The sequence below is a fragment of the Vombatus ursinus genome, unplaced genomic scaffold (genome assembly GCF_900497805.2).
Source record: "Vombatus ursinus unplaced genomic scaffold, bare-nosed wombat genome assembly UNPS02014808.1, whole genome shotgun sequence".
Lineage (NCBI taxonomy): Eukaryota > Metazoa > Chordata > Mammalia > Diprotodontia > Vombatidae > Vombatus > Vombatus ursinus.
This window is the reverse complement of record NW_020954586.1, coordinates 7,321,814-7,335,811: the sequence shown is the minus strand read 5'-3', so window position 1 is coordinate 7,335,811 and position 13,998 is coordinate 7,321,814. Positions and strand designations below refer to the sequence as shown.

At 42.3% G+C, this 13,998-nt stretch overlaps 1 pseudogene; it reads left to right on the top strand.

Moving 5' to 3' along the window:
* The first annotated feature begins 10,713 nt into the window (after window positions 1-10,713).
* Window positions 10,714-11,948, top strand: LOC114052657 (annotated as a pseudogene).
* Window positions 11,949-13,998: the final 2,050 nt, after the last annotated feature.

Here is a 13,998-nt window from a genome sequence, read left to right as displayed (position 1 = left end):
AAGATCAAAACACACAGCAAGCCCCATCTGAGTCTGAAGTACAGGGACAGGGCTAAAGAAAGAGCTGGTGCTTGCAGATTAGGGGAGGCTTGATTTAAAATCAGTAGTTGGATTTTCCTGGGATGTGGATAAGATGGCATGAAAGACATGGAATTTAATTCCAGCTGCTTCTTTGCCATCTTTATACCACTTGCCTTGCTATTGGGCTGGTACAACCCCAGTCTTCTCCCCTCTCCATAATCCAATCCATCCTGCCATTGCTTTCTTATGGCCCCACTCTCCATCCCTGTCCCATTCTGGGTCAAAGTGCCCCTCTCTGGTCACTGCTGTCCTTTGTGCATTGCCTCCTATTAAAATAGCACCTAATTGCTAATTGAAGGCAAGGACTCTCTGCTTTTCTATTGGTATCCCCAGAGCTTAGCACAGCATTTGGCATTCATCATTGCTGGATAACTATTTGTTGCGTACAGTATAGCAGGGGTTCCTTTTAGGTATGGGTTGGACTACTGGATGGTCACTGAGGTCCCTTCCAACCTCAAAATCCATGATTTTGTGATTTAACTTCTTTGAGGCTCGATTTATTTATCTCTAAAATGGGATAACAATATCTATAGCACCTACCTCATTAGGTTTTTGTTTTTTAAAAAAGGGAGGTGCTTTTTAAACTGCATACTTGTGAATTAATTTTATCAATGACAGTCACACTTACAAATAATAAGATGGCTTTAAGTTTGGTTTCTATGACAGAGGGGAATTATCTGGGCCCTGCCAGCCTTACTTCTGTAAAAGTAGACTGTAGGCCCTAATTAATAGTGGAAGTAGGAGATCTAAAGGGCTCTGAGTGAGGATATTGTTCAAGCCCTAAATCCCAAGAAAGCTTTTGGGAAATGAGTAAACCATCTTCCTCTAGGGATGGTCCCTAGCCAAAATTCTTTTCTCTACCTTTGAAAATTATCAACCTATTACCTACTCTCTTTTTGCATGTACCACTCCCTCTTGGCTCAGCCTCTGTGCCCCAGCTCACACTGGAAGATTGGTTTCTGGAGAAAGCCAAATACTCCTCCCTCAGGATTCTAGGGGTAACCCAACAAGGGTTGTGATTTGTAAAACTACTGCTTGTGAACTGTTTTCACTAAAATCAATCAACCAGCTGTCATCAGTTTTTAAAAAGAAATATTTCCTGAGAAGATATAGAAAGTGGAGAAGTTATAAAAAACATCCCCTGACCCAGGAGCACACTTCGTCCTCTGCATACACTCAGTTCCAGGGGACCAAGTGATGCTTGGTCCTCTTGTGGAAGTCCCACTAGCAGAGCAAGGGAGGAAATCTTCCATCAGTGATACTGGGTGTGGCATCATGGATGGATGAGTTCCTCCCTTGCTCGGCGGGGCTATCTGCCAGAAGGACATGGCATCTCAGCTGACAGGTTAATATACGGCTGTCCTGGGCCAGTTGGGTCACTCAGCTTTGGTGGTCTCTACTGCCCAGTCTGGTTGCTGAGGGCGCCTCCTTGGGCTTTGATCTTTCGAAGCTCTATTGGATGGTCTATTTCATCTCCATCCATTCTATCATCTAAAATGAGGAAAAAAGTAATCAGGAAAGAAGGAAGGTTGTCATGTACTCAAGGACACACGGTGTCTGGGTAGGAGATTGGGCAGCCTGCCTTTTCTTCACCCAGTGGTTCATGGCAATCTGCCTCATTCAAGAGCCATTGGGAAGATAAGAGATTTTCCATTTGAATTTGTCCTATGTATTATCAGTTCTAGCTTTTTATCTTATTGGAAGACTTTTTGTTACCTTGGTATCAGGCCTTCAATCATCCATGGCCAGAAGTAAATTCGCCAAGCCATCACATTTTGGACTGGAACCAGGCAGAGAGTAGTGCACTGGACCCTCATTGGTAAGTCCCACCTGCTCCCATTATACTCAATTTTTTCTTTCAGGCAATTGGGGTTAAGTGACTTGCCCAGGGTCACACAGTTAGTAAGTGTCAAGTGTTTGGTCTGAGGTCGGATTTGCACTCAATTCCTCCTGACTTCAGGGCCGGCACTCTATCCACTGCGCCACCTAGCTGCCCCCATACTCATTTTCTAAAACTTCTACTTGCCCAAGACATAAAGCAACTGAATGTGAGTCCTTTGCCTCCCAGCCTATCCCCAAAGGGCTAAAGAAGGAGCAACAGGTGTCAGTTTTATAGAAGCACATTTAGCCTTGACACAAGAAAAAAATGCCTAAAATTATGGCTGATCAGAAGTAGATTAGGTCTCTTTTTTCTATTGCTGGAAAACTGGGGGTTTCAGGTTTCCAAGCTGAAAATCAATGACCACTTGTAAGGGATAGTGAGGGGGGCATAAATTAGATGAGTTGCCTCTGGGATCTTGTTTAACTTTGATATCTTTTACAAAAAAGGGAAATGATCTCAACAAGTTGTTTTCTTTCTCTGCTTTCTCTACATTCTCACCATCAGATACAGGCTGGGAGAAAGGATGGAGCAGGATGGAGCAAAACAGGTCAGCAATGTTGGCCTCTAGGTGTGGCTTTTGTCTCGAACTACTTCCCCAATGGAGAAAAGTTTAAAAACAAACTCTAGCGGGGCCAATGAACTCCTTTAAAGAAATTTCCTTTGCAGGGAAAGCTACTGATTCCCACAGCTTTTCCAATTATTACTTATTTTAGCACACTGTAGCTCCATCTTCAAAGCACCTGGCTTCTCACGTGGTCCTGTAAACAGGACCATATTTTTCTCTCCAGTTGTTTGTAGAAAGTCCCCGGGGAAGATTCATATGAACTGATGCAGAGCGAAATAAGCAGGAACAGAAAAGCTATATTCACAATGACAACAGTAAGATAAATGGAAAGAACTAAACCAAAGAAAGCCGAATGCTGTGTGACTATAATGACCAAGCTTGGCCCCAGAGAAGAGCTGAGAAAATGTACTTTCTTTTCTTCTTTGCAGACGTGCGAGGTGGGGGCTATGGGTGTGGAACACTACATCCACTTTCAGGCTTGACTGATGTATTGGCTAGTTTGGCTGAACTGCTTTTCTTTTTCCCTTTCTTTTTCATTCTTTGTTCTAAGGGTTGGCTTGCTGGAGAGGGGAGGGGGCTGATCACAGGATCGATCATAGATTTAAAGCCAGAATTGACCTCAGAGGTCATCCAATCTGGCCTTCCCAATTCCCAGAGGGTAAAACTGCAACCCAGATAAGTCAGGTGACTTTCTGAAGGTCCCATTGGCAATTAGTGATAGTGATGAGATTTGAACTCTAAGCTTCTCAAAAGTTATCTATATGTGTGTCTGTCAATCTATCTACCTATCTCTGTCAGCTATTATTTCTACATTATTTATCCATCTTTACCATCTCGATCATCTATAGACTTTTTTATCACTTATTTCTATCTATCTATCTATCTATCTAACTATCTATCTATCTATCTGTCTGTCTATCTATCTTTAAAGAGAGTTTCCAGGTTTAATTCATAGTTACATACTATTTAAAATTTTTCTCTTGGAGAAAAAATTTAAAGAATTGGGTGAGTAGATATCTTGCAGGGGAGGGGGAGAAAATATGGCTCTTGATCAATTAACAATGAATTAATGTGCATCTATTAAGCACCTACTATGTATCAGCCACTGTGTTAGGCTCTACAGAAAGTAAGACAGGGGCAGCTAGGTGGTACAGTGGATAGAGCTCTGGTCTTGGAGTCAGGAGGATCTGACTTTAAATCCAGCCTCAGACACGTGACACTTACTAGCTGTGTGACCTTGGACAAGTCACTTAACCACGAATGCCTCACCAAAAAGCCCCCCCCCCCAAAAAAAGTAAGACAGAAATGAAAAGGTCCCTGCCCTGGTTAATATGAGCTAGGACTGGCAGACTTTGGAGGGACTTAGGATATTACAAAAAATACTTCATTATATAGATGAGGAAACTGAGGCACAGGGAAAGGAAGTGACTTGAACAAGGTCACCCTGTAGCAGAGCTGGGACTCTACCTAGGTCTCCTAAGTCTCAGCCCAAAGTGCTTTCCACCACAATTCTCCTCCTCCTCCAGGGGAGCGCTAGGGAATCGATCTAATGTAGAAGAGATCATATCCTATTAGAAGCGGGGTGGGGGGGGGTCTTTAGCCTAGTCCCTGAGAGACATTTCAGTCTTTCTTTTGTAGCCTCTCCCATCAGGCTTGCTTCTCAGACCCGTCAGCAGAAGTCTGCCTCCTGTCCCCACCAGCAGGGTCCCCAAGATCTATAAAAAAGGACCATGTGTCTATTTATTCTCCCTCCTGTTGTCTTTGGCATGGCCCCTACATGCCATGTCTTTAACCCTTCCCAGAACTCTCAGGAGTTGCCTCCACAGTGGATTAAAGCATAATGCTCAGAAAGCATCCCAGGGAGGAAAAAGAAAAAATAACGAAGAGACCGAGAGAGAATGTTCAGGGAAAGGATAGATGGATGGGGTAGATGAGAAAAAGGAAGAAGAGAAAGGAAAAATGAATTAAGGAATAAAAAAGAAAAGTGGACTGGAGAGATTCCAAGGCCCTGGATCCTTCCATAGACTGGATGTCACTTTTAACAGGTTCTCCTTATTTGTCCAAGAGGAGTATTTCAAATTGTTCAAGACAGCCTCAAGCAGTTGTCAAGGCAACTGTGTGAAAGTCATCACTGCCATGGAAACCCTCTCTGTGGTATCATATAAATATTTTCCTTGAAGAAAGAGACCGGGAGTTGAGTGGGTGACGTGCTATTTTCTAAGGCTCCCTGGAATGAGTGGGTGGGCCTGCTGGGGGTGGGGGTGGGGATCATGGGGGAGCAGCTCCAATTGCACAAGCTAAAGAGTGGCTTACTTTGCTTTGCAGGGTTTTGAGATAAAAACCAAGGTTTATTCTCTTGTTCACAAATTCCAAAGAATAATAGATATTGGCTCTAAAATAGTGAAAGGTAAGATTCTCCTCTCTCTCTCTCTCTCTCTCTCTCTCTGTAAGATTTCAAAGTTTCCCAAAGCCCCAAGGTCCCAACCTTAAAAAGTAAGCTTTGAGTGCCCTGGGAATAATTCTTAGGGCCTTCTCTTGTCTTCACGTCCTCTGCAGGGAGGTATTTACATTTGGGTGCTGTATATCAACCAGAGAAAATAAAGGGCAGTGGATAGACTGCTATACTTGAGGTCAACAAGATGCCACTTTCTGTGTGACCCTCACCGTTCAACCTCTTTGTCACAAGCTATTCATCTCTTAAGAGTCTTAAGATGGCTCATAGGATCAGATTAAAATTTAGAAGGGAACTTGGTATCTTTCTACTCCAACACCCTGACTACAGATGAGAAAAGTGAGGTGTGAGAGGTTAAATGGCATTTAATTCACTCAAGTAGCAAGAAGTAAAGCTTTTGGGTTGAACCTGGATCCTCTGACTTGGGCTATTGCAATGATGGGGTGAGATTTGTCTTGATGGAGGGAGTCCCATGCTGGAAGTGCTGAAATCACAAACGTTTCCCATATTCCTTTGCTTCATGCTTCATTGGGTTGTTACAAGCCTAAAAATGATGTATGTCTAAAGGCGAATTACACCAATAGAGCATCATGGATTTTGTGCTGGAAGGGAATTTGGAGGCCATCGACTTCAACACCTCACTGTAGTGATGAGGAATGAGTCTAAAATCACACTTACTTGTGGCAAGGCCTGAATTTGAACAAAGAGCCTCCTTAATTCCAAACACATCACTTTCCACTATGCCACGTTCATAATATGGGACCAGGGGTGTGCTAGTAAATGTTTAATTATGGCTCACCCCCCCAAAAATGTATACATGACCTGCTTTTAAGTTTAATCTTCACTAAGTAATATGTTCTTTATTACTTTCTTAGTCTACACAATCAATAAAGCCTTGGTTTGTAGCATTTGCTGATTTCCAATGCGATAACGCTCACTGAAAATCTAACAATCAGAAGAGCTGGTTTCAGCTGGTTCAGGCTGCACAGGGCCCATGGAGCAGTAGGATGGTAGTTAATCTAGCAAAAGATTGAGAGGCAGAAGGAGCCAGCTGGCATAAGCTCTTCCTTTCACAGCCGAGGAAACCCCAGAAAGTCAAGGAACTGCCCAAGGTCACACACAAAGGGTCAAGAGCACTGGACTTTGGACTTCAGTCCTCTGAGTCCAGACTCTATGGCCTCCCCCTCAAGCCCCAAAGACTTTTCAGTCCTTCCTTCCTACATTCTTGAGGTCTAGATATCCAGCTTCACCCCTTGGCGTGGAGCAGCTTTAGAAGAGTTCACTGGACACTGAGGGGCGAGGTTGAGTGAGATCCCCTTTAAGGTCCCTCCCACTTGTGAGGTTCCAGGATTCCAAAGGTACCAAGAGGCTGTTCCTGAGCAGCTGGGGCATGGGGACAAGAACAGAGGGTACTATTTGTATTCTTAACCTCCCTAGGCCTCAGTTTCTTCATCTGTAAAATAAGGAGCTAAGGTCCCTTCCAGTTCTGAATCTACGGTCCTATGGAGACAGTTTGGCACAATGGTCAAAGTGCTCTTCTTGAAACCAGTAAGATCTAGATTCAAATCTGGGGAATCTGGGGAAGTCACTGTACTTGTCTGGGCCTCAATTTCCCCATCTGTAAAATTAGGGGTTTGTGTTAGATGATCTCTGTGACTCCTTCCAGTTCGGATCCCATAATCCTATGCAGAGCTCATCCTCAGGGTCTTGCCATGTTGCTATCTAACAAGCCAACAGACCCCTCCCCCTCTTTTTTTCCCCTTTGATGGATTTGATGCCTTTGGAACGTTGCTAGTGGGAAGCTTGTGATGATGAGGAAGACACAGCCACACTGGGCCCTGGGAACCATGGCCAGGTTGTTGCTTTTGGGGCAGAGGCTCAATTCTTTTTTTCATGAAAGATTCCACTGAGAAGGAGGAGAACCTTGGGCTTCCACCTGATGGTGTAGTCACCTTGTAGGAGAGGAGAGGGAACGAAAGGGGATCATTGCAGGGGACTTTGAGGCGGAGGACAATGACGGTGGCTCCAGGGACTGACAGAATCATGAAAAGGGGGCTAGATGAGGCCTCAGAGGCCATGGAGCCAACTCTCTCTTGAACTCCATTTTACAGATGAGAAAACTAAGTACCCCAGAGGATAAATGAATTAGAACAATAGGATCCTAGAGTTGGAACTGGATATCAAGAAAGAGATAATATTTGTAAAGTACATTTTAAACCTTAAAGCGCTATATACATGCTCACTTTCATTATTAAAGATGGTGGCCACTGATAAGTGCTGTCTCCAGATTAGTCTGGCTGGACTCTTATCAGAAAAATGAGGTTTCTTTCCTTTAAAAACTACTCTTAATAGCAAAGGAGAATTATAATACCATCATGGGATCATACAATAATATATCACTCACGGCTGGTGACGGGGATAAGGGTGATGATACTACAAGGGGAGTCAGTCCTGTGAAAGCCTGACCTTAAAGGAGAAGGGATGAGGCTTTTTCCCATCTTGCTCTGGTGCATTGTTCTCACCCTAGAGTTCCAGGAAAAGTCTTTTAAATAAAGCCTAAGTACAGCTCAAGTCTAGGGCCTCCCCTAAAAGGGATTAACATGGACCCTTCAAAAAAAGGTACTCAATGAATAATGTAGATTTCAGGTAGAGGACAGCTATTTATTTTTTCCATTCCTAACACCATCTCCCTCCCTAACTACTTTGCATTTTTTTTTTACATTTATTCTGCATATATACACATATACGTACATACATATAGTAGGAATTGAATCAATGGTTGGTGATTAATTAATCATGCTTAAAGCATCAACTCTGCCCCCTAGCTCCCCTGGCTTCCTTCAACCTTAGATAAAGCCTCACTGGCAAGAAGCCTTTCCCAGTCCTTCTTAATCTTAGCACTTTCCCTCAGGAACATCCCTCAGTTTACCCTCCATATAACTTATTTTTACATAATTGTTTGCTTGTCCTCTGCTACATTAGACTGTGAGCTCCTTAAGAGCAGTGTCTAGTTTTTTGCCCTTCTTTGTAACTCAAGCATTTAACATAGTGCCTAGCACACGGTAGATGTGTAATAAATGCTAATTAACTGAAAAATAGACTCACGAGCTCACATTGACAAATCAATTAATCAGTTATTAAGCATTATTAAACATCTAATGTGTCCCAGGATCATACAGCTAGTAAATGTCTGAGACAAGATTTGACCTTAGGTCTTCTTGCTAAGAATTTAGGCTTCTATCTACTACACCACTTAGTTTCTCCAGGGGTTTCTGATGATCACTCCTTTTCTACATTGATTTGATAATATGAGCTAGCATTTATATTGTGCTTTAAGGTTTGCAAGGCACTTAAGCATTTTATATATGTATGTGTAAATATATAAATAATATTTTATATATATATATATATATATACATGTTTATACATGCTTTGCTCAAAGGACCAATTTCATGGAACTCTCGCTTCACTGATTGAGATGAATTACCCAATGCCAAGCTGGAAAAAAGATCCTGATTCTTTGGGTTTCCAGCTTTGAAAGAAAAGATGCATCATTCCAACTTCTCTTCATGTCCCTGAATGGACAGAAAGATCCTGACATGTAGAAAAGTTGGTCATCTCTATCATGTCCATATCTCCAGCTTGCTACACCAGAGATTTGGGGGAATTTCCCCTTAGGTGAAATCTGTGAGAGGCTCTCTCTCTCTTTCTCTCTCTCTCCCTCTTTCTTTCTTGTTTGAGCAGTTACTTCTCTCCCAATGGGAGACCTCATTCATTCTGTATTGTCTGATATATATTCTCAAATACATACATACATACATACATATATACATATACACACAATACATATATACCCATACACTTTCTTATCCTCGTATATATATATATATACCTACATATACATATACATATACACCTACATATACATATACATATATACCTACGTATACATATACATATACTATAAATATACACATACCCACAAATATACATATACCTATACATACACACATATATTTACTTCCTCAGATTTGTTTTGCTATAGGCTTGGATAAATGGGTTACTTGGTTTTTTGTTACGGGTGTTCATTGTGGAATTGGCATTTGGTGGGAAGGGAGTCAAGCCTTGGATATACAGCTCGCATCGCTTCTTTCCTGTTGAGGGATAGCAATCAGAAAGTTACTTCTTTCTTGAACAGAAAGTTACTTCTTCTAGACTAGCAATATTTAAGGGGGCTGAGAGATCTAATTTTAACCTCTCTGAGAACAGCAGAATGACCAAAAGTCCTGCTTTCTCTGATGGCAGAAGTCAGTCTTCCTTGGAGAAGGGCGAGGGGAAGAGATGATAGAAATATCTACTCTTGTCTCCCTGTAAGCCACATTGAGACGGTCTCATATGGGCACACAACACCTACATGTACAAAAGCAAAAGGACTCCCCCCAACACACACACATTCATATAGACACCCATTACATATTATTATATAATATAATATATACATATTATATTATTTCAGGTGATTGATTTAAAGCAGAAAAGGACCTCAAAGGTCATCTAGTATAACTCCATTTTTAAAATAAGGAAACTGAGGCTCAGGGAGGGGAAGTGACTTCCCCAGGTCATGCAGGTGACAAGCTCAAGTTGACTCCAGGTTTTGACAAGTAGGTCTTTCCTTTTTCCACCATAGAAGCAGTGCCTACTTATAAGCTATGTAGGGTGGTGGGTTATGTAGTCCTCCTGTTCAACTGTGTGTCAATGCCTTCAGTACTTTCCCTCACTTCCCTGCCTATCCACACCTCCTCACTGTAGGCAGGAGTCACCCAGTAGGGGACAGAAAGCTAGCCTCGGTGTAAGGAAGCCCCAGATTAAAGTCCCACCTTTGACACATCTTTGTTTTGTGACCTTGGGTAATTCACTTAACTCTTCAGTGCCCCAGACAGCTCCCTAAAACCGTCAGCTTCAGAGCAGGTGCCAACCTGCCTTCGTAGATGGACTTTCCTCACTGGGAGTTCCCTACAAGGATAAAATGCATGCATAGTGGCTGTCTGACCCTGGGGAAGTCACTTAGCTCCCCTTGACACAGCAGTTAAGACTATAAATTCTGGAAAAGTGGTCCATCTGCTTTTCTAGAGGATGTTCCTTTACCTGGAGTGCCCGCTATCAATGAAATCAGTCAGGTAAAAGAAAGCCAGAAACAGATATTCTGTAGTTATTGTAACATTTGGTGAAAAAGGATAACCAGGGAATTTGGCAATGTATGAAAAAGAAGACCAACTATATATCCCGTCTGATTTGTTATTATTACTGCACTTGACATTTATGGGTATAAAGGGCTTTACAGTCATTTAATTAATGGACTCCAACAAAGAGGTGATTTACTGGAAGGCTTAGCAAAAGCATTTGTGGGAGCCTCAAAGGCCTTGCTGTGAACTGATCTTGGTAGTGTGGCAGAAACCCATCTCTGTCCAACTCCATTCCTAATCCAGGTCACCCTGGGGATGTCATCCGAACTGCCTCTCCAGGATCTCACAGAGGCACCAATGAAAACAACTCTGAGCAAACAATGATGTGCAAACAAGCAATGTACTGGATACATTGGAAATAACCAATAAGGGGAAGGCAGACCAAGAATGAAGATAGACTCTGCTAACAAGTAATATATGTTCTTCTGGAAAGCCACCTACAAGAAGGTCTATGCCCTTCTGATTTACACCTGCCATTAGCACATACCAGATGTCCTCCTCTGGTCAGGACAACGTGGACCCCTTCACCCCAGGATCCTACAGGAGAATGGTCTCTCAATCCAAGGGCAAGAGGAAAATGAGAGGAGAGCCTGAGGAGTCTGACTTCTCTGAAGACAAGAGAGAGCAAGGGCTGCCGATAAGCCCATTCATTGCATCCTCCCTTCCTTCAGTCTCCTCAGAGATGAGTTGTAAGAGAAAGCAACATGGTTTCCTGCTATGAAAATGAATTCCTGAAGTTAAAAGATTGGGGTAGGAGCATTTGGCTGCATCTGGATGGATATATTTGTGCTATTAAATGCTCAACAAGATGTTTGGGAGGATGCTCAAATGAAACCAGAGAAGTTTACGCACATGCGGTGCTTGGACAGCAGCCCCATGTAGTCTGTTACTATTCTGTACGGGCAGAGGATGAATGACCATATGATCATTCAGAATGAGTTCTGCCATGGTGGGAGCTTGAAGGCTGCTGTGTCTGAAAATGAGAAATTTGGCTGATTCTTCCAAGAGCCAGACCTCAAGAATATGAGTTGGTCTGCAGTATGTCCATCACTGGGGCCTGGTGCACCTGGACATCAAGCCCGGTAACATCTCCATCTGTAAAAAGGAAGGAGATGAGCTCCCATATGTCTCAGAAGAAGGGGAGAATGAAGATGACTGGTCATCCGTCAAACTGGTGACCTGGACCTTGTGACTTCAATCCCAAACCCCCAAGTAGAGGACGGAGATAGTAGCTTCTCGGCCATGGGATTTTCCAAGAGGACTATTGATACCTGCCCAGAGCAGAGTATTTGACCTTGGATTGGCAATCGCTGTGGCTGCAGGGGTGAGGTCATCACCAGCAATGATGAGCCTTGGCATCGTCTCCATTGAGGCAAGCTTCCAGCTCTCCCACAGAAGCTCTCGGAAGACTTTTACAAGTTTACAATCCATCCTAAACCAGAGAGGAGACCAATGGTGGCAGCTCTGGCTAGGAACACAGTCCTTAGACCCTCTTTGAGTATATCTGCAAAGCTTCAGAAGGAGCTAGACAGAGAAAGGTCCAAGACGGCTGAGCTAGAGAGGGAACTGAAAGAAGTTCGTCTTGCCCAAAGACACCAAGAAAATACCAGTCAATGCTTTCCTGGATTCCGTGGGTTCATTGCCCAATCTGGGTCAAGTAGCTCCAGTGGATTGGTGGGAGGGGAAACCAAAAGTCACATTTTCACCTTTGGGAAATCTGAGTAAGCATAGTCCCATTCCCCTTCCACACAACCCCTGAGAGAGCTCCATTTTGTGCTAACCAGCCCCACTTTGAATGTAGGACTCTAGAAACATTCAGGGACTGCTCCAACCTGTGCCTCGACACAAATTACTGCTGCTATAAAATGGAAAAAACGGCCAATAGGAATGACCGCAACTCCGCACTGCAAGTTCTCTTGCTGGCCTTTGTATTCTAGGTCTGGCTGTCCCCTAAAGCTAAGTAAGGCTTTCTTTGATAACAAAGCTTTTCAACAGGATACAGACTCTAAAAAATAATACTAGCTGGTAGACATTTCTCTCTGTCTATCCTTATACCCCTAGACGCCACCATTCAGTGCATCTTAACACAAATACATAAGAGTCTTTGGATTCTAAGAGACTGATGAGATGGTAAGATATTCAAGTGACTTTCCAGGCTGAGAGGTGGTTGTTGTATCACTTCCAAAAGGATCCTCAGAAGACATCATTTTGCCTAGAGAGAGAAGGGATCTTTGTCTCAACTTTAGAAATAAGGGACTTTAGTAACACCTGCTCCCAACAGATAATCTTAACTGATTTGCAACTAGTGAGTCTTCTAATATGTTTTCTGGAGGGAGAGAACATTCTCTGTTCTTCCTATAATTACAAGAATAGTCTAGCTGTTAATTGAAATGAGAAGTGATATTTACAAATAGAAATACTTAGTGGGTCACCAACAAGCTGGGATGAAACATTGGAAGAGGAATTTCATTTTGCTGTCTTCTCACAGTTTTACCCTTTTCCTTCTAGTGGCTGTTTGTTTGGCTTTAATTCCTCTCTCCCCTCCTCGCCCCTCCCCCAAAGAATCACTAGTGTCTTTCGATTTTAAAATCTGATTGTTGCTTTGTTTCTAGTGATTTTTAAAGATATTAATTTTTATTCAACTGTGTCCTCTTTCCATCTTTTTTTTAAGTGAACAGAACATATGTAAATAAAGGTTTTATTTTTCCAAAGCCAAAAAAAAAAAAAAAGAATTGCCTCTGCTCAGGGAACAGTGTTAGCAGCTAACAGAACAGTGGGGTCTCTGGATGTGTCATGGAAGAGCAGATGGGCAGCCCCAAAAAGGGAGGATGGTGAGAAAAACAGAGGCTTAAGACTTTGAAAGAGACTTAGTTCTCCTCTGGAACTTTGGATGGGGTGTCAGAGGCCTGGAGGCAAATCCCAGCTCTTCAGCTTACAATCTGTATGACCTTGGCCAAGCCCTTTACCTATTCTGAGCTTTGGTTCCCTTCTCTGTACAGTGTGTGGTTGGACTAGAAGCCCCCTGAGAACTTTTCCAGCTAAAAATCTATGATCCTACAGTATTTTTTTTTCATTTGAGTCAAGGGTCTGTATCATAGTTTAGTTCATTTATGATAACTCAGCCAAATACTAGCTTAAGGTTCACAAAGTACTTTCTTCACAACTAACCCTGTGGGATAGGAAAGTGTCAGCATTTTCTCATTTTACAGATTAAGAAACTGAGATTTAGAGGGATCAAGGGGCTTATTCATGGGCATGCAGCTAGTAACAACAATAACAACAGCCAGCATTTATATAGAGCTTTAAGGTGTACAAAGGTCTGCAGATCTGCCTCATTTGATAGTAAGTATTCTAGAATTTGAACTAGATCCCTTGACTTCAAGGTCAGCACATGAAGAAATTGTCAAGCCTTGTTTATTGGGTCCACTAAAAATTCCTGCTGTTTAAATGGAGCCCTCGCTACTACACCACATTTTTTAAAAGTTATACAGAATTTCTTGCCTTTTCAATGAGTGGAGGAGGGAGCAGAGAGGAGAGAATGTGGAACTGAAAATAACAATTTTAAATTAAAAAAATTATGCAGTCTTTTCCTTTTTAAAAAATCTAAAGTATTTAAAATTTTATTTATTAATGGTGCAAAAACCCTTTTTAACAATGTGACTGAATATGCTTCATTATTTTTTAAAAATCCCTGTGGATGTCCTAGGGGATAAGGTAGACTTGTAAATAATTATTTGTTAGTAAATGATTGTTACCAACTAATTTAATCAATTTA